This window comes from Lathamus discolor, chromosome 4, assembly GCF_037157495.1.
Source record: "Lathamus discolor isolate bLatDis1 chromosome 4, bLatDis1.hap1, whole genome shotgun sequence".
Taxonomy (NCBI): domain Eukaryota; kingdom Metazoa; phylum Chordata; class Aves; order Psittaciformes; family Psittacidae; genus Lathamus; species Lathamus discolor.
The window spans coordinates 46,536,475-46,555,214 of record NC_088887.1 but is presented as its reverse complement, the minus strand read 5'-3'; the positions used below and the strand labels follow the sequence as shown (position 1 = coordinate 46,555,214).

Here is an 18,740-nt window from a genome sequence, read left to right as displayed (position 1 = left end):
AATCCACCTCCTTTGTCATATTTAAATTATAAGTGACAGTCAGCTTAACTGGAAGACCCAATTTAACAAAGAAAACAGGCAATTTGAATAAAGCAGAGGAGCTTAGACTTTCCTTTAAAAATTCACAAAGATTTTTCCTGAGCTAAAGAGATGAAGCAAGGAGCCAAGGAGATTAGATCACAAGCCAATTTTCATACAAATAAATGGAAAGGCTGATGTGTATCTACTCAACCATTGCAATTACAGCTTATAACAATGAGCAAGATGGGCACTGGAAGCAGATAGACTAAGCACTTCTTCAGTATTCAAAGCAAGAAGCCCACAACTGGCAGGCTATACAGCATCATATATAAAACAGAAAAATAAAAAGGTTTAAAGGCAGTTTCACACTCCCATTTTGAGAGGTAACAAGAAACACTCCAGTGACAGATTAATTCAGAAGAGTCTACTGACTGTTCTCTCAACTATCCGTTACTGCTGAGTGCTGAAAATAAGACTAGACAAAACAGAGCACAGCTACAGAAATTCCATTTTAAAGAAACCTTGGTCTCTATACAGGGATAATGGTACTTACCACCTACATGCACTGATTTGAAGCGAGTAGTCTGTACTTTTTTTGGTTACCTACAAAAGACCAAAAGTCCATTGCACTGGCAGTCCTATTACTACCTTGTTAATGCCTTATACAAAAACAAAATTGTTACCTGAGTACTTTCAGTTCTTGTGCACAGCCATTTTAAAGCCAGGGCAGCCTTCTGCTTTTCAAAATGAGCTTAAAAGAAGTGAGAATTAAGATCATTGTGCTAAATGGAAGTGATACAATCCCTTCTACTACACATACAAAGGAACCTTGATTGGCATAAGAAAGGAAAATAAACATGTATTTTTAACCAGAGATTTTGCAGTTAGATTTAATTGCTGTTGCCTTCTCCAGCTGCTTAAGCAATACAACACATGAAATGTAAGCCCTAAACCAGGACATACATTTTTTAACTTCCTTTCAAAATACGCAGAGTAATTTTTTATTCCACCATGCCAAAGCTCTTCAAACATACATGTAGCAGGCAAAAGGGAAGCCATCCCCTTCCCTCCTCTATGATGCACTAAGTGGGTCTCTCTAGGACCAAAATGAGCCACTGTCTGTGAAGTAGGAGTCTCCATACTTTACTGGCAAGGCTGTAGTATGGAGGAAGCAATACTCCAAAGATTCTTCTGCTACTCTTCAAGGTATCCATAACACACAACTAGTCATGCAACAAGTTTTGGGCTATGTTTTGATCAGTAGTTTTGGGGTGTGCTTTTTTAAAGCTTTATTACTAGGTAAGAAGGTTCAGATTCCACACAGAAGAAAAAAAAAAAAAAAAACAAACAAAAAAACCAACAACAACAACAAAAAAAACCACCAAACAAAAAAAAAAAAAAAAACAAACCACCCCAAAAATCAAATCCACTACATTAGGAAATACACTCTAAGCTGTCCTACTAGGAATAGAGCTGTGAGGACAATCAAACTGCTAACACAGATCCAGGAACCCAATCCTACAGCTTAAATAATGTGCTGAATTGGTGAAAGGCTGCCAGACACGCAGGATCATTGTTAGCTGCTATGGTTACTAACTGAGTTTTAACTCTGCAGGCCGTAAACACCATCATGTATGGAACCAGCTACAGAGTTAATTACTTACACAGGAAGAAAAACTTGTGGTGCAGGCAGAAGAGGAATCTCACATGGACAATAACCTGCAGCTTAACTGTACAGACCTGCCAGTACCCTTCCAAAATAAGCAAAGAAGATACCAAGGTTATGGACACTCCTTTCAGGCTGTTCTTAAGATATATTTCAGGATATTACCTCCAGTTTCTCCCCCCTTCCCCATTACTCTTCTTTGAATAATCTCTGAGGCACAACAGGGGATATCTCACTGCTTGTGCTTCACAATCCTGACAGCACTTCTCCATCTGACAAATGTGAAAAAAGAAGGGGAGAAGAAGAGCTAAAACTAAAATTGGGTGAAGGTGGAGTGAAACAAAATTAAGTAAGATACTGGCATATTTTCAAGGAAAGCTCATTTAAAAATATCACTAGAAAAACTATCAAATAGTTTAAAAGGTCAACCAACAGAAAATGCATGTCATTACTTATGTTCTTCACTATTAACTCATCACAGCTTTGACAGATCCCGCACAACTACATCACTCCGAAGACCTCTGCAGTTAACACTAGGGTGCTTCGGGTAGGCCTCCTCCTCTTCCATTATTTTCAGAAATACCATGCAGTATGCCTAATAGGTGAATCATGGATTCTGTACGTACTATTCTCAAAGAAAGTCAAATTCGTTTTCTTCAGAGTAATGAATCTTAGTTAAGTAAACAGACAACTTAAAATTTTTAGAAAGATATAACTTTGATAAAATTATAAAAATACTTTAAGACTGGGTAAGATATCTATGTGCACATTTCATTACAACAGTTTTCTTCATTCAATAATACAGCAACCTTTTCTTCAAAATTTCAAACAAATGGTTTTGGTTTTGATTTTGTTTTTTTTTTTTCTAAAGTGATACAAATGTATTATGTTGTGGTAAACTATAAAAAAGTTAAGGAAAAATCATGCAGCTTAAACAGTGTATCTCCCCCTCTTCATTCCCTACTACATATTCTGCACTGCCACAGCTTTCATACGACCACAGCTACAAATACTACCTTCATTCAAAGTCTAGTAGAACAAAAACATACCACAAGCAATCACGCCTGAACCACTTTAATATGCCTAGCACATAAATCTAGATGAGTGACGCAGTTTTCACATGTGCCATCAAGCCTAAGTACGCACTCAGGATCTTTGGAGAAAGCCTCTTGCAATCTTGGTTTTGCAGTTGGTACCCAGACAAGCTGCAGCAGCACGAATGGGAATGTGAGCACAGGGCAGAAATAATTATGTGAAACACCAACTCCACAGAGGCACTAGCCTCCCAGTGAGCCTGCTACCAAACTGGTTTCTGGCCAAATAAACTATTCTTCTGCTTTTTACACAGCAACCCCTTCCTAAATAACAGTGAGAGTACATCTGAAGTTTCAAGGAAGGTGACCTGTGTGTGACACATTAGCAACTTATTTCTTTGTACTAGCTTGGGCTTTGCCACATGAATCACAAAATATCAGAAGAGGCTCATACGTCCTTACCACATTGTGAGAGTCCACAGGATGAGAACTAATGTGGGCACAGAGAACGTTGTAATTCTTTTGGTTACATGCACACTACATAATAACACTTTATATTGGTATTTTGCAACTTACATAGGTTATAGGTTGTCCTCTGGGGTTTTTTTAATACACAGTAAATGTCCCTGTAGATAGTAACATACAATAGGATTTATAGGTCATAACATCAGCCTGTTCTACTAAAAAAAAAGAGTGCTGACATAGGTATCCTGGGTTGTTTGGTGTTTTTTTCCAATTAACTGGTAAGTCAAGATTCCACATGAATGCAAAGGATTTCTGCTTTCAGCCTCCCTTGTTATTGAGATGCTTCATTAGATAACACCTCAGCTCTCATATGGGCTACAGTGAGAGCAACTCCTCTCCCACTAGACCCAGATTATTCATTCCCTATTTTGGGCCTCCTGTGGAGGATTTTACATACTCAGTATTAAATGGCAAAGACGGTGACAGAGGCCACTGAAGAAGACCTGAAAAACTGGGGGGGGGGGCTAGTACCTCTTTATGCTTCAGGACTAAAAAGAAGGAAAAAAAAAATACCAACCAGTCATTCCCAGACTCCTGAGAAATTGTAAGAACATGGAAACAACAATAATGTCTATTTTGATGTGCACTGAGAGAGCAAACACAGATTATGAAACAACCCTGAAGCACTTTATTACAGTGATTCAGATGCATTCATCACCACCTCAAGGGAAAAACCTATCACCACCACCAAAAAGGCAGTCAATTCCTACCTCCTCACCTCAAATAGTTTGCACCATTTTGTTCTAATAAACAAGTAGAGGCTTTCATCGGGATCTCACTCCAAGGCCAACTGAACGACCCAATATTAACAATGAAGACAGAGTTCAGGACCTTGCTACTGCTAGGTTGGACAGCATGTCAGATGGAGTGGAAAAGAACATTAGAAATAAAAATATGCCTTCATTTCCCAAAGGGGAAGCCCCTCATAAAAAAAGAGGCTTTGAGGGATCCCTAAGTCCCCTCCCTGTCTGTAGCACTCCTTTGTGACGGCCAAGCAAATTGGTGAATCCCTATATTAGTCTCCATGATGATAAGAAACCAAAAAAATGATCCACAATACTGCCAAAAGTAGAAACTATGCAAGCATGTTTACATTTTTGCTTGTTACCTTTAACACTAACAAATTTGTTCATTCAAAATTAAAAAGGTTCAGTTTCATAACAGAGAGGAACTTACAAAGCACGTAAAAAATCCTAATTTGAGTTTTCATTGATTTTTTTTTTATTTTATTTTATTTGTAACATCTTTAAACTGTTTGCGTCAAGGAGTAAATTGAAGCAGGATATGGTAATGCAATTACTTCCTTCATAACAGTTAGATGCTTCTAAATCTATTTAGTGGGCTCTGAAACAGTACAAATTTGGTAAGGGTGGCTCAGTATTATCTGTGCCAAGCAATGAGCAGATATTAGATATTTCAGTCAATATCATGTCATTTGTTGCCTCAGGAGATTTTGGGGGGTTTGTGGCATATGAAAAAACACATTTTGCTGTTTCATGATTCTTTTTCCTTCCAGAAAAAAAACAAACCATACCAAAACAACAACAGCAAACCACCAAAAAACCCCACAACACTAACTTCATTTGCATTTCAAGCTGGACCCCTAGTACTCAAGAGCTAACGGTTTAATACATACATGATGCTGCACAAATTGACAAAAAAACCCTGTATCATGATCAGAACAAGTACTACTTCAAAGAAATAAAATCTTACTTAAATCACAAAATCACAGCAGCCAACAGTATAAATATAATACAGAAGAATCAAATGTAAAGCAAATAGTTATTAACCAAATATATAGCACTGTTTGGCATATGGACACAGATCATACCCAGAGGTAATTATGCCTGTCACTACTGAGAAGCTTAATAACAGATCAATAAAACCTCCAGCTAAAAATCTAATTTACCTTTAGATTTTTGTTGGTATTTTCTATTTGGAACCTATTTTTTTATTTCCTTTAATTTATTTCATTTTATGCATCACAAATTAAAACAAAGCTACATAATTTGGCTGATGTAGTAGTGAAAATTTTATGGGTTTTTAATAGCTTGCTAGAATTAAAAATAGGGAAACACTGATTTTGCACAAATACTTATTTTCCTTGGTTCTTATTTGTTTTAAATTATGTTTTAAGTAAACTGACAAGTTCAACAACAAAACTGACCTGATTTTGTCCTTTTGAAAATGTAACTTATTCTTGTACAAATTGCTCAGTATTTCCATAGTACTCTTATTGCAAATTATTTCCTATTGTAAAACCTACATTTATCTAATTATCTTGAGAAATATTTTTAAATATATGCATATAACAAAATGAGATTTTAAAGGAGAAATCTTAAAATCCTCCTTTTTTTATATTTCTGACAAGAACCTACTTCTATAAAAAAAAGCTTAGGATAAAGTAGTTCTAGCTATCCTAAAATCCTACATTTTTGAAAAACACATACTTAGAGACAAATCTTAACATGTCACAGGTAATATTTATACAAGGAATATGCTTTTTGGTATCCAAGTAAAAAAAACAAAAAAATCCCAAAAAAAATACAGTAAAAAAAATACAGTAAATAAAATAATTTGAAAATAAAGCAAGCACACAATAGACAGAATTAGGAATAACTGCTAAGATGTCCACATATTCTATCCTCACCAAGCTTAAGTCTCTATCCAATCATAAAGCAAACCACACCAACCACACTAAGATGCTCAAGTGCATTTACCACAAGGCTGCAAGGAGGAGGGCAGAACTTCCCTCTCATGACAGATCTCAGTTGTGCCAAGCAGAACTGAAGCTTCTGGTAGCCCCTGCTAGTACCACAGCAGCAGGAAATCATCAAAGATCAAGCTGGAGGAACAAAAGAACTGAGGGAGGAAAATCATACATAATGAAATAAAGATCTGGATCAAAAACTTATTGAGGAAGGAAACAAGGGGCAGAGTGGAGGGTAAAGCAGAGCAAATTCAGAGTCTTAACCCGGTATGCAAGGAGGGAGACAGGGGAAAGAAATACAGAGGCAGGGGAAAAAAGGAGGATTCATGGCCTGGCTGAAAATAGGTGACAAGCTTAAGAAGCCCTAGAGGTGGGAGGGTGGAAGAGGCAGTCACAGCTTACAAGGAAGGGAACATCAGGGCCAGGCTGAAGCTTAAAAGTAAAAAAAAGCCAGGAGGAAGGGAAGGAAAGCAACTGAAACAAGGATAAGGAGCCTGAATCAAAAAATAATAAAAAAAAAAAAAAATTAAAAGGCTGGAGTAAGACAGAAGCCTTGTAGAAAAAAAAAAAATAAGTCTGTTACCATGTAAATCAAAAACTAAAGAAATATTAGGTCCTAGGTAAGATGGCCTTTCCTGAAGTGCTGCATACAATTCTGCTGCAAAGAAAGGAGGAATCACGCTTATGGAGGTAAAGCAAAGGTCTGGGAGGCCGAGTGGAAAGGAGAAGACAGTTTAAAGGGGAAACCAGAAGAGCTTGGCCTGTTTGCTAGGTTGAAAATATATACGATTGCTCGCTAAAAATACACCAGAGAGGAAGGAATAGTAAAATAACAGGAAGGGAAGGAACTATCTAATCAGAAATATAAATCATGAGAATAAATTAGCCAAGATCTGCCACGAATAATTTTATGCTAAACAAGGGAGAAAGTTTTTTGTTACTAAGATTCTTTTGGTGGTTGGGTTTTTTTTTGCTTGGGGGTGGTGGTGTGGTACTGTGGTACTTTTTAAATCATAAGATCAATATCTTGAATAACACCTGAAGAGAAGCAAAGAAAATTTATTTTTTTTAAAATGCACAAAACCCCCAAAGCTCTGCCAAGCTAACAAGCCAAAACTTTCCCTTTAAAATATCCCTCAACCACCACCTTTAAATCTTTTAGAGCAGAACTTGCTGAGCTGATAAGAAGCACTCTCAGAAGTAAGCAGGAGCAGCAAGCAGGCCCCTCACCTGGAGGCACAGCCCAAACAGGACCTTATGCTGGGCCTGCCTTTCTTCTCCATCTCCTGACAGCACGGGAGCCAGTAACACGCTCCAGAGAAAAACTTCCTGTGGTTCTTGGCCAGTTTTGCTTTTAGCATCTTAATTTCCAATGGCTACAGCTGAAAGAAGGGGACCATGAAACCATGGTTTACTGAGACCAGCACAAAAAGCTATCCTTTTGTTGTTCAGGGATTTTTTAAGCTCTGTGCTCTGTCTAACTTTGAAACTTCTGTAATGCTTTTCTCTCATCTCTGTATACAAGTCCACAGTCAAAGGAAAGCAGCATTAGCTGAATGATTTTTGTAATAGTATAGAAATATATTTTATTGAAGGACCTGTAAACTGAAATAACAAGAGGTCTGGATCTATTCTAGGACCCAGGGTAAGTCAAAAGTAACACACATGAACATTTATCTACTTTGACAAGAGACTGTTTTGTTTTAACTGCTGTTTAATCACCATCCTACTCTCATTTGAAGTAGATCTACTATATGTTGTGGTCATATTTAAGGGTGAAGTCCTGTTTCCACCGAATTAAATAGGAATTATAGTGTCATACTGAGTGGAGACCAGGACTTTATCCCAGACAAAAGATTTACCTTGGAACTACAGAATGCAGTAGTTACAATTGGTTAATTTTCCCATTCAGGAGGAAAGCTGGTACAATATACCACAACTGAAAACATTCCATTTTTATTTGACCAAAGTGGTTCCAAAGGAACTAGACTTCCCTTTAACCAAAACAATCTAGAAATTAACCACAAATAGTTCATCATTTGTTTGCTATGAGGAAGGACACACCAGTCCCCACAACAGAGAACTCCCCAAAACAACTGGTTAATTGTATGATTAATTCGGTAGTTACTGGGCACATTTCTAGTGAAAAAAGGCAGAAAGCCATTCCACTGTTAAGTGAGCATGTCATTTTGTGGGTAGTATCATAATGAAAGCTTGTAGTTTGCATAATTATTTTCAAAAGGTTTCTTTACAGGACCTCAAATATTTAAACAGGAGTAAACACTCCAGTTAATGCATGTTCCAACAGAGGCAGTCTCCAGCCCACCTAGATACATATCATCCTTTTTGCCCAAACTCAGGACATTTTGTTATTTATGTGTAAAATAAAAATACTTTAAGTTAAGGGCACACTGTTTACAGATACTCTGCAACCCCAAACACAGGGCTTCAGCTCTGATCACACCCGCATCTCAGGTTTTGTTTAAAAGTGATCATTCCTTTATTTCTCCTGCAAAGAGAATTTTGAAAGCATGACCCCATCTTAACTAGTTGTCTTGCCAACCTACATACACAAACACAGTGGCAAAGGCTACCCCAAAATCACACATCTTTGCCATTGGTTAATATTAACTTCCACTGATCTCAAAGCCTTTCCAACACACAGCTTCCAAAAAGACTGAAGGTGGAAGAACACACGAAACCAACAGCACTCAGAAAGATACCCTCCTTCACAGGACAGCTTCTACCTCTTGCATGAGCACACTGTAATCAGATTAGCACAGTAAGCACAAAGGAAGTGAATAAGAATAGCTGACAATAACAGTGAAGGAACTGCTTAAATTGAGTCCTCCATACATTCCCAATGAGATCAAATCCTTTAAAATGCACCACAAGGTCCTATGCCCTAGGAAGAATGCTTTGGCATCTATTGTTTATCCTCACTTTGCTTAAAACATTCCTACACTAAAAGTCTAGGCTGACTAACATCACCCTCAGTGGCTGGATTGCTGGCATCCCCCATCTCTCCCTCTTCCCAGACCCCTTTGTTTTTTTTAACTGATACCTGTCAGTTGCTTCAGTGCATCACTGACCAGGCTTTAGTAGAGCTTTTTATCTTCAGAAAAAGCAAAAAAAAAAAAAAAAAAAAAAAAGGGAAAAGAAACCCCAAAATTGGAATTCAGATGTTCAAATGTTCCAACAGGACCTTTTTCCCTGGTAAACAATGACAATTATGTAAACTCAAAACTTATTAGCAAGACATACTCCTAAACTCAATTAATTACTTTGCTTTTTAAGAAAAAATATGAAAAAAGAGTATCAAGTAGGTAAATTAAAAAAAAAAACAAACAACAAAAAAAACCCCACGAAAATTAAAAAAAATTATATCTCCATTCTGTGGGAACCAGTTTTCTCTCTTATACAGATATCTGACTTAACACAAAGCAGCATCCAAATGTTCCACCTCTTCTGCGATAATAAGAGCGCATTTTCATTTTCTTACTACAAGTTTGATTCAAACTGCTCCACATTTCCAGCTGACTGACAGCCCAAGCTGAGCACAAGCTAGCTAGAGGTAACCACTCTGAGCTGGTTTCAAACAGCTGCCCAATGGAGTGGTTTCTTTAGAACAGAAGACAAGGAAGAAGTGAGAAAGGGAAGAAGCAAAGACGAGGACCTCTCACCTGTTGCAAGTGTGGAGATAATATTCCCAGGGAGTTTCTACAAACTTCCAAGCCAACCTTTAGAAACTTTAGCATACCCAAAGTACTACAGTAAAAGGTCAAGTAAACACAGCAGTCACTGCTCACCAACATCACACAACAGTCACTGTAAAGCAAAGCCCCAGAAGCCTTCAGGCCTGGGTTGCAACTTCAAGCAAGGCAACAGGAAGATGAGAGGCTCCAGGGACACAAGTTTTCTGCATACAACCACAGTCACAGCACTGTCGCTTCAGGAATACTGCCCTGGATACATAGATGCAGGCAGGCAGAGTGTAAGGCTGGCAGGATCCAAGCAGTCTCTATTTAAATACTAAAGTCCAAGTTAAATTTCCTGTGGCACCACACAGACATGCTTATCTGAGCCTCCTGGAACACCTCGGACAGTCAGATCACCCCACAGCAATTAGATCCCTATCCTGTCAATCTAAAATTTATATTATTTCTCTAAATGCAAGGGAGAGAAACTCCTCTTGCAATTCCTCTTGCAAAAGCCACATTCTTTAGCTGTAAATTACAGCAGTTACAAAAGGCTAGCCAAGGAGAGTCATTTATACCAACCATACATAGTACACTTGACCATTTTACAAAGATGCTTGTACAGCTTATATAGTTATGCTTACTTTTAGTATGTGAGGTGGTTAGAATGCAGCAGCAATAAAACCAGGCAAAGGCATTTCTTACAGTAAATTCTACCCCAAAGACCAGCTGTCACAAGTATGGTTGTGTAATAGTTATTAGATGTCAGATTCTTTGAGGATTGAGACATCTACAGATAACCTTTCTCTTTCCTCTTCTCTCTTGCTTCCACCATGGCAGATGTTAGACAGAACTGGCATTCAAAGTCAGCCAACACGCAAGATCATGTTTATTTCTACTTTTATCTTCCATGTGTTCGTCATTTACTTGAATCTTTACTCACGTATATTCGGAAATATTTGGAATTTGTCTGATTTGCATTTAGAGAAAGCCAGTGAATAATAATAAGGGGGGAAAAAATACAGTCTCTGGATTTCCACATCCAGATGAGGTCACAAGGCTCTTGACAATTATTTTAAAACAATCAACTGTTCATTGAGTTGCGCGATCATGTATATTCACACGGCTTGATGAAATACAGGCTCGCTGCTATCTAGAGCCTCAGGATTGCAGCCATGGTATCAAATAGCAGTTTCCAGACCTAGAAACACTTTTCTAACAATTTCACAGACCAAAGAGAGATCCTATCTTCCTTCATACTTAATGCCCAAATGTGAAACATTATTTCATAGCCCTTCAGTGCTCTACAAATGTGGCTTTTAACAGCAGACATATTAAAAAAAATGTAATTTTTCCTAAAGCACTTTCATTGATCATAAACTTTAAGTATTCCAATCAGTTCTAGAAGACAGCCTTTCCAGCTGCCTCCTATTACTCCTCCTTAGTCTCAGGAGCTCAGCCATCAGCCACAAGTAACTTTCTGCAGCACTGCAGAGGGAGAATGACTCATCTGTGCCTCTTCCCCAATCTCTGAAGAATAACTTCAGCTTGAACAGAAGCAAAAGAACAGTCATTTTAAAAACAAGAAACCTACAACTCTGGCTCCTTCAGCTGCTACTCAGGTGATAAAAAGAAGTAGCAGACGAACAAATAACTATCTGAGCTCCCTGAACACAGATTAAAGCATCCAGACTGGGGAGAAATTGTGCCAAAATTGTTTGAGGTGTCCAAGACCCTGGAAGGGCATGTCTACCTATGTACGGTTAATAACACCTTACACCTAAATTTCATCACAGGTACACCCTCTGAAAGGAAGGTTTATGAGTAACCGAGGACTTGCAGACGTTTGCCACTTCTGTGCAACCCAAGCAGTTCAAAAGGAAGAGGCAAACAGGTGGTTTCCAGGGTTTGTGACATTTCATAGTTAGTCAAGGGCAAATCATATTATGGAAGTTAACAAAGTCTCCATAGCTATTCGTTTCAAGATGTTTTTTTCACAGCTGAACTGGGCTGCATCAAAAGGAGGGTGACCAGCAGGTCGAAGGAGGTGATCCTGCCCCTCTACTCTGCTCTCGTGAGACCTCACTTGGAGTATTGTGTGCAGTTCTGGTATCCTCAACATAAAAAGGACATGGAACTGCTGGAACAAGTCCAGAGGAGGGCCACGAGGATGATCAGGGGACTGGAGCTCCTCCAGTATGAAGAGAGGCTGAAAAAGCTGGGGCTGTTCAGCCTGGAGAAGAGAAGGCTGCATGGAGACCTCATAGCAGCCTTCCAGTATCTGAAGGGGGCCTATAGGGATGCTGGGGACTCTTCGTCAGGGACTGTAGTGACAGGACAAAGGGGTAATGGGTTAAAACTTAAACAGGGGAAGTTTAGATTGGATATAAGGAGGAAGTTCTTTACTGTTAGGGTGGTGAGGCACTGGAATGGGTTGCCCAGGGAGGTTGTGAATGCTCCATCCCTGGCAGTGTTCAAGGCCAGGCTGGACGAAGCCTTGGGTGAGATGGTCTATTGTGAAGTGTCCCTGCCCATGGTAGGGGGGTTGGAACTAGATGATCTTGAGGTCCTTTCCAACCCTAACTATTCTATGATTCTATGACTTGAGGCACTACACAAGAAGGAGCCCTATGAAGGGCTCAGACAGACTCCTAGGCAGTCAAACACCCCATGTCCTGACCCTATGAGGGTGGTCAGTAAATGGACTATGAATGAGGTTGCTACATCTGCTTTTTGAGCAGATTCCAAGTCACCCTCTGAAGACGGAAGCACATCCAAACCCAAGAAAGTGCAAGGATAACTGCTTCCATTCTGCAATAAGGACGTATTTCATAAAAACTAACATAGAATCATAGATCATTGTCCTGGGTTCAGCAGCAGCAGTTATTTTTCTCCTTCTTAGTAGCTAGCGCAGTGCTGTGTTTTGATTTTTTGGCCTGGGAACAGTGTTGATAACACTGATGTTTTTAGTTTCTGCTCAAATGTTTGGTCCGGCCAAGGACTTTCTGAGCCTCATGCTCTGCCAGGGAGGAGGGAAAGCTGGGAGGAAGCAGAGACAGGACACCTGACCCAAACTGACCAAAGAGGTATTCCATACCACAGCACGTCATGCCCAGGATGTAACGGAGAGTTACCCGGAAGGGCTGGGACTGCAGGGTTGGACGAGGTATCAGTCAGTGCTCGGCTGGGGGGAGTGGGGTGAATTATTGGTCGGCTGGTGTTGAGGTGTTGTATTCTTTCCTTTTGATATTTCTTTTATCATTATTACTATTGGTGGTAGCAGTAGTGATTTGTGTTATACCTTAGTCACTAAACTGTTCTTATCTCAACCCGTGGGAGTTGCATTCTTTTTGATTCTCCTCTCCATCCCTCCGGGTGTAGGGGGAATACAAGAAGAGGGGGAGTGAGAGAGTGACTGTGTGATTTATGGATTACTTTTGTTTAAACCACGACAATCATGTAGGGTTAGAAAGAACCTCAAGATCATCTAGTTCCAGCCCCCCGCCACAGGCAAGTCACCTCACACTAGACTACGCTGCCCAAGGCTCTATCCAACCCAGCCTTGAACACTACCAGGGATGGAATATTCATAACTTGGGCAGCCTGATCTGGTGCCTCACCACTCCCATTGTAAAGAATTTCTTCCTTATATCCAATCTAGATCTCCTCTGTTTCAGTTTGAACCCATTGCCTCTTGTCCTATTGCTACAGTCACTGACGAATAGTCCCTCTCTGACATCCTTGTAGGCCCCCTTCAGATACTGGAAGGCTGCTATGAGGTCTCCACGCAGCCTTCTCCTGGCTGAACAGCCCCAACTTTCTCAGCCTGTCTTCGTCTGGGAGGTGCTCTAGCACATAGTCATTTTTTCTCAGAACAGCTAAAAAATTTGGGTTCATTCTGTTAAAAACAACACAACACCAGACTCTTGCTTTGTATCCATGCTATGTTTTTGCTAGTATAGACACAGACACACCCTCTGAAAACAAAAAACTGTTCTGCTACCTAGCAAGGATTTTGTTCAAGAATTGTAATAAAATCCTAATATCCCTGCAAAGATTCAAAAGCCCTTTCTAAAAAGGGCAAAAGGAGATAAGTATGGAGATAATGAGCCACAGTTACATGCTTAAAGATTCTAACATTTCATGAATTAATGAAGAACGTTTCCCTAACACTTCCTCTCATTCTTTAATATCAGTAAGATAAACCTATGCAGCATAAGACTTTATAAATCCACTGAGACAAATATTCCCTGAGCTATATGCACTGCATAATAGCTGTAGTGTAAGCTATGCCAGTAACTAATTAAACTTATGCCTCAGGCATTAGTGATGTCAATTCATCCATTCCAGATTTATTCTGATTTTTAAAAGCATGCAGATAATTTTCTTCACAAACTCTGCCAATAAAAAGAAGAAAAAATTGATTACTTAACTAAGATTTTATAAAGTAGAAATACACTGTGGAGAAAATGTGTTTGATACGACAGGATATTCTATTTGAATAAACATAATAAAGTTTCATGCTCTTGCGAGTCAGCTGGCCATCCCATTTGAGTAGGCAGGAACTCCTTTTTTCCTTACAAGAAATGAAGAAGTATGAAAAAGATCTTTGCTCTTGACTAAAGGTAGCTTCGAAGAATTTCTACAGAAAATTAGATGCTCAAGAGTTACCAGCTTTCATTGCATTGTGCTGTGTTCTTTAAGCTGCAAAAGTTCTCTGGGTTAGGTTATTTGTGACTGTAAACTACAGCAAGTTACTCTTTCCATTTCAGCAGAATGGCTATAAAACTGATGTAGTTTTTGCAATAAACCACTGCAGCTTTTACCTCACCCTTGCTGCTTTTGTCAGCATCTTCTCAAGAAAAGAGGGCAGTCACATTTCGTTCCACAGTTAGTGTTACAAGATTTACACAAAGGCAGCAAAATGATGCCAGTACCTCTTCTTTGTAATTGCAGCAGAATTCAGCAGGACAGTCTCTTCCTAGCTGTTGGTCATTCCAATTCTTCCACTTCTTTAAAGGGTAAAATAATTTCCATATTATATAGCATTTTCTTCTTTAGCAAAAGCTCTTGATTTACCCACAGTCTTCATAAAGCTAACAGAGTAGATCCTCTGATCACACTACTTGTGTGATCATTTTAGGGACACTGTATTCGCACAAACAAGTTGTTGTTTGCATCATTCATGCATTACCAAAAATAAAGAAATCAAACATATTGTGATTAACTGGCTTTGCTTTTGGCATGCTACTCTGAAAACAGACAACTAGATGTTATTTCTCCTTTCATCAGAGGAGTGTCTGAATTCATGCAAACACTGTGCAAGCAGTCCAAATTCACAAAGAATGAAACTGCTGTTTACCATCTGCACTGATAGTGTTGCACTGCAGAACATTAAGCTTTATTTAGCACCTTTTATGCTCAAAGTGTCACCAAACAATATTAAGTGGACTGGTAAATTGCTGGTGTCAGTGAGACCACTACAGCAGCCATTAAATAGCTAGCAGAAGCTCAGAGTGAATGTCCTTGAATGTTCATATCTATTTTACTGTAAGCAATTATTAGAGCTATCAATAAACATTTAGAGACAAATTTACATAAATGCATGAATCATTTTAAATAATGCAGTTATCAAGTAGATATTAACCAGGTATTCAGGAGAAAGAAGGTTAGATTAATGCAGATGTTCACTTCTTAACATGCAGAGTACTTGGAACCCTAAAGCCTGAATCATTTACATCAGCTGTAGAACAAAGGCATGCTGAGTGCTCTAGCACAGAGATTCATCAGCTTGCACAAGAAGTGTTTCCAGTAGATTCCAAGGGTACTGTTGCAAAGATGTCTATCCAAAACAGTAGTTGCAACTAAAACTGATCTTTAAAAGCAACCAAGGAAGATGATCTTAATACTGCTGTTGTCACAGAGAGGGAAAGAGAATTCAGAATGAAACTCAGTCTCTGCAAAGGTAACTGATGCAAGTGTTACATTCTGCTACTCCACCTTAAGGTGATTTTACTTTAAAAGTTTCATCCTTAGACTATTATAATTAATGTCATTTGAAAGAGTGAGCTTTCAAGAAAGAAAAAGACAATAAACAAACCCCATAGTTATGCCATTTCAAGTCACAACATTGGTCTGTGCAGTTTGCTGTGTTTTCTGTTCCTCCTCAGAGACTGCAAGAAAAGTCTAAGTATAGTCTGGAGATAGATAAGAGAAACAAACACACATGGACAGAGCCATATATCAAAATGTTTAAGCAAAAGCATAACTCAAAGAACCTATATCTTACTACTGGCAACAAGCAGTGCAATCCAAAGGGAGCCATTTAGTAGACACATGAGCTCTGTACCAAACCCATGAAGCTAATACTACAAACCATTAACAATAAAAGATTCCATAAAACAAAGCTATGCAAAGTAACTGTTGCAAGAAGCCGTGAGTATCTGTCAAAAGTGAAATCCCAAAAGCCAAAACAAAATCAGATGAACTGATTTTGATTACAGCATTGACTGCAGTTTTGAAGGAGGGTAATTGGGGGAAATCAATATAGTCACCATGGCACATTTTAAAACACAACAGGGAAAAAAATCTGGCAAACACAGCTGTGTCTTTGCCAGTAGACACTGTCACAGAATACAATTCTTTAAATTCAGGATCTCTTCACTGCTTGTATTAAACCTTCATATCTTCTGTACAAATACACAGATGGCCCTACTGGGTGGCTCCTAAGAGGCATTCTGTTTAACCTCAGCTCTTGACTTCCCAGGTATCCCCTCAACTTTCACTCACCTTGCCCCTCTGTCTTACTACTAAACCTCTGGGAAACAGGTGGAGGAGACATGGCTGACAGATGCTGTTTATGGTTTGCAGAGGAAGTCACAGGGGTATGCTTATTAACAGGGGTCATAACTGAGGGAGACGATGAAAAAAACAAACCCAATAATAAAAAAGCCCCAAACAAGCAACAACAAAAGAAAACAAACAAAAAAACCCAACCCCAACGACAAAAATAACAAAAAAAGAAAAAAACAACCCCCTTAAAAAAAAAAAAAAAACAAAACAAAAAACAACCCCCCCCCCCCCCAAAAAAAAAACAAAACCAAAAGAAAACAAAAGAAAGCACAGCAGAGGTTATGTTGGGTTTGAACATTACTCTCATTTCCTCCAGTCCCCTTTCGTCTTACTGTTGGGTTTTTTTCACAGCACTTATGTTTTTCAGCATATTACCCCGAGCTATGGTGCTCCATCAAAACCTTTTAACCCCAACCTATGGTTTCACTCCCTTTCAATCACCATTCTCAAATTCAGCCTTTGCTAGTAATTCAACAGAAATCTTAAAACTGCATGCTGTTCTTTTTCATCCTTTTTTTTTACTATCATTATTTCTACCTATCTCAACAGTGGTCATCAGTTTTAACTCTCTAGAACAGTAAGCATGCCCCAGTCATTACAATATTCTTCCTCAACTTCTCTATTATAATTGCACTGTTCCTCTGTTTTCCTGACTGAAATCTACTACCAAACTAATTCCAGTTTCTCACAAGTCTGTCCTAGGTATACAAATCTGAGAGGCAAATACTCCACTTCCAAATGTAACCTAGGTAATTTTCTGCCTTGGCCTGGCTTTTGCCAAGTGTCTTTGAACTCAGGGACAAAATTCTCCTGCAAGATTTTTTGCTTTCTGTACTTCCCTCACACAGGTACATTTAGAATACAGCTGCTGAAAATAAATTTTACTTCAAGATGGAACAGGCTGTTCAAACACTCTAATCTGAAAAGATCTTGCTCATACAAAGGTTCTATCTTGGCAGAGCCCTCCATGAATGACAAAAGAGAAGCATGATTCATTTGGCAGCCAGATTATTTTAATCATTCCACAAAGGCATATAAAGCCCTATACACATCACAACTTTTGTCTTCCACAATCATTTTTCTTTTCGCTTTCACTCACTCATTTTCCTCTAAATTATTAAAACCTTCTTTCCTCTTGCTACAGTTTGGGAATTCTTTGACTGTATGAATTCATAAATGAAAATTATAATTACAAGCAAAAAAAGAGGGTTGTACAGAAAAGATGGCTCTTTGGGAACTGTGAAATGGAAGCTATTTCAGGTAACCAAAAAGCCTTATGCTCACTTCAGTGTATGACTTCTTTAACAAAACTCATACCAGCCTGAATCCTGCTTATCAGACAGCACACATTTAGTTCACTGGTAACTCCACAAATTAACACACACAGGCACACAATCAAGCCAATAAAAAGCAGTTTTATCTAAAAGACCAAACTATACGTCTCGTAGCTAATGAGACAAGAACAGTCTTGATGGCATGAACAAATCCAAAATAATCATTAATGTACAGCTCTAAAAAACCAATCTCGTAATGAGATGAGTTTCAGAGAAAGCTATAGCTGGGCAGACTACCTAGAAAAAGATACTAAATATTACTGTGTTTTTCAAAACAACATGCAGATTTTGTTTCTCACAGCTTTGAGTCTGTCTGACAAATAAAAGCCCATGAACTGATTTACAGGTTTTGGAAAATGAGAGGTAATTATCTAACAGATAACAGATGAGCCAAAGTCAATACACAATGCAATACTGAGGCTTTATCTGGAATACTGTGTACCATTTCTTATCACATCATGTCTGTTTAGAACATGAACATGTGCTTCAAAGAAAATACTGAGAAGTACTGCTAGTATTCTCAAGAGAATGAGAGCATACCTTACATCAGTATCTCAAGGAAAGTATCTCAATAGCTGTTTAAGAACAAAGAGCAAACTGCGTTGATGAAACACCACAGGGGAAAAAAAAACAAAACAAACAAACAAAAAACCAAAAAGCCATCTTAGCTCACAAGAGGAGAGCTTGCACAACAGCGAGTGACAAAAACTGACCGTTAATAAATTCAGGATAAAGTGTAAAGGGAAGTTTCTAACCACAAGGGCAAAGAGAGTCTCAAGCAGTATCTGCTGGGCATGGCAACAACATAATGAAGCTTCATAAACGAGAAATACGGGGCTGCAAGAGTAAAGGGACTAGAACTGTGAACTTAAGACATGTTTTCCAAACTCATCTCATACT

At 38.7% G+C, this 18,740-nt stretch overlaps 1 protein-coding gene across 7 annotated transcripts in view; it reads right to left on the bottom strand.

Annotated features, from left to right (window-relative positions):
• SH3KBP1 (SH3 domain containing kinase binding protein 1) overlaps positions 1-18,740 on the bottom strand; it is a 233,384-nt gene that overhangs the window by 168,103 nt on the left and 46,541 nt on the right. The window contains exons 1-2 of one of the 7 annotated variants that reach the window (XM_065677332.1): positions 705-760; positions 575-624 (exon numbers count right to left, since the gene is read on the bottom strand). The exons of 5 other annotated variants lie outside the window; for them this stretch is intronic. The gene's annotated coding sequence lies outside the window, so the exon portion shown is untranslated. Of the gene's footprint in view, positions 1-574; positions 625-704; positions 773-18,740 lie in introns of those variants that run through there. One more of the 7 variants, XM_065677334.1, reaches the window with a different exon arrangement.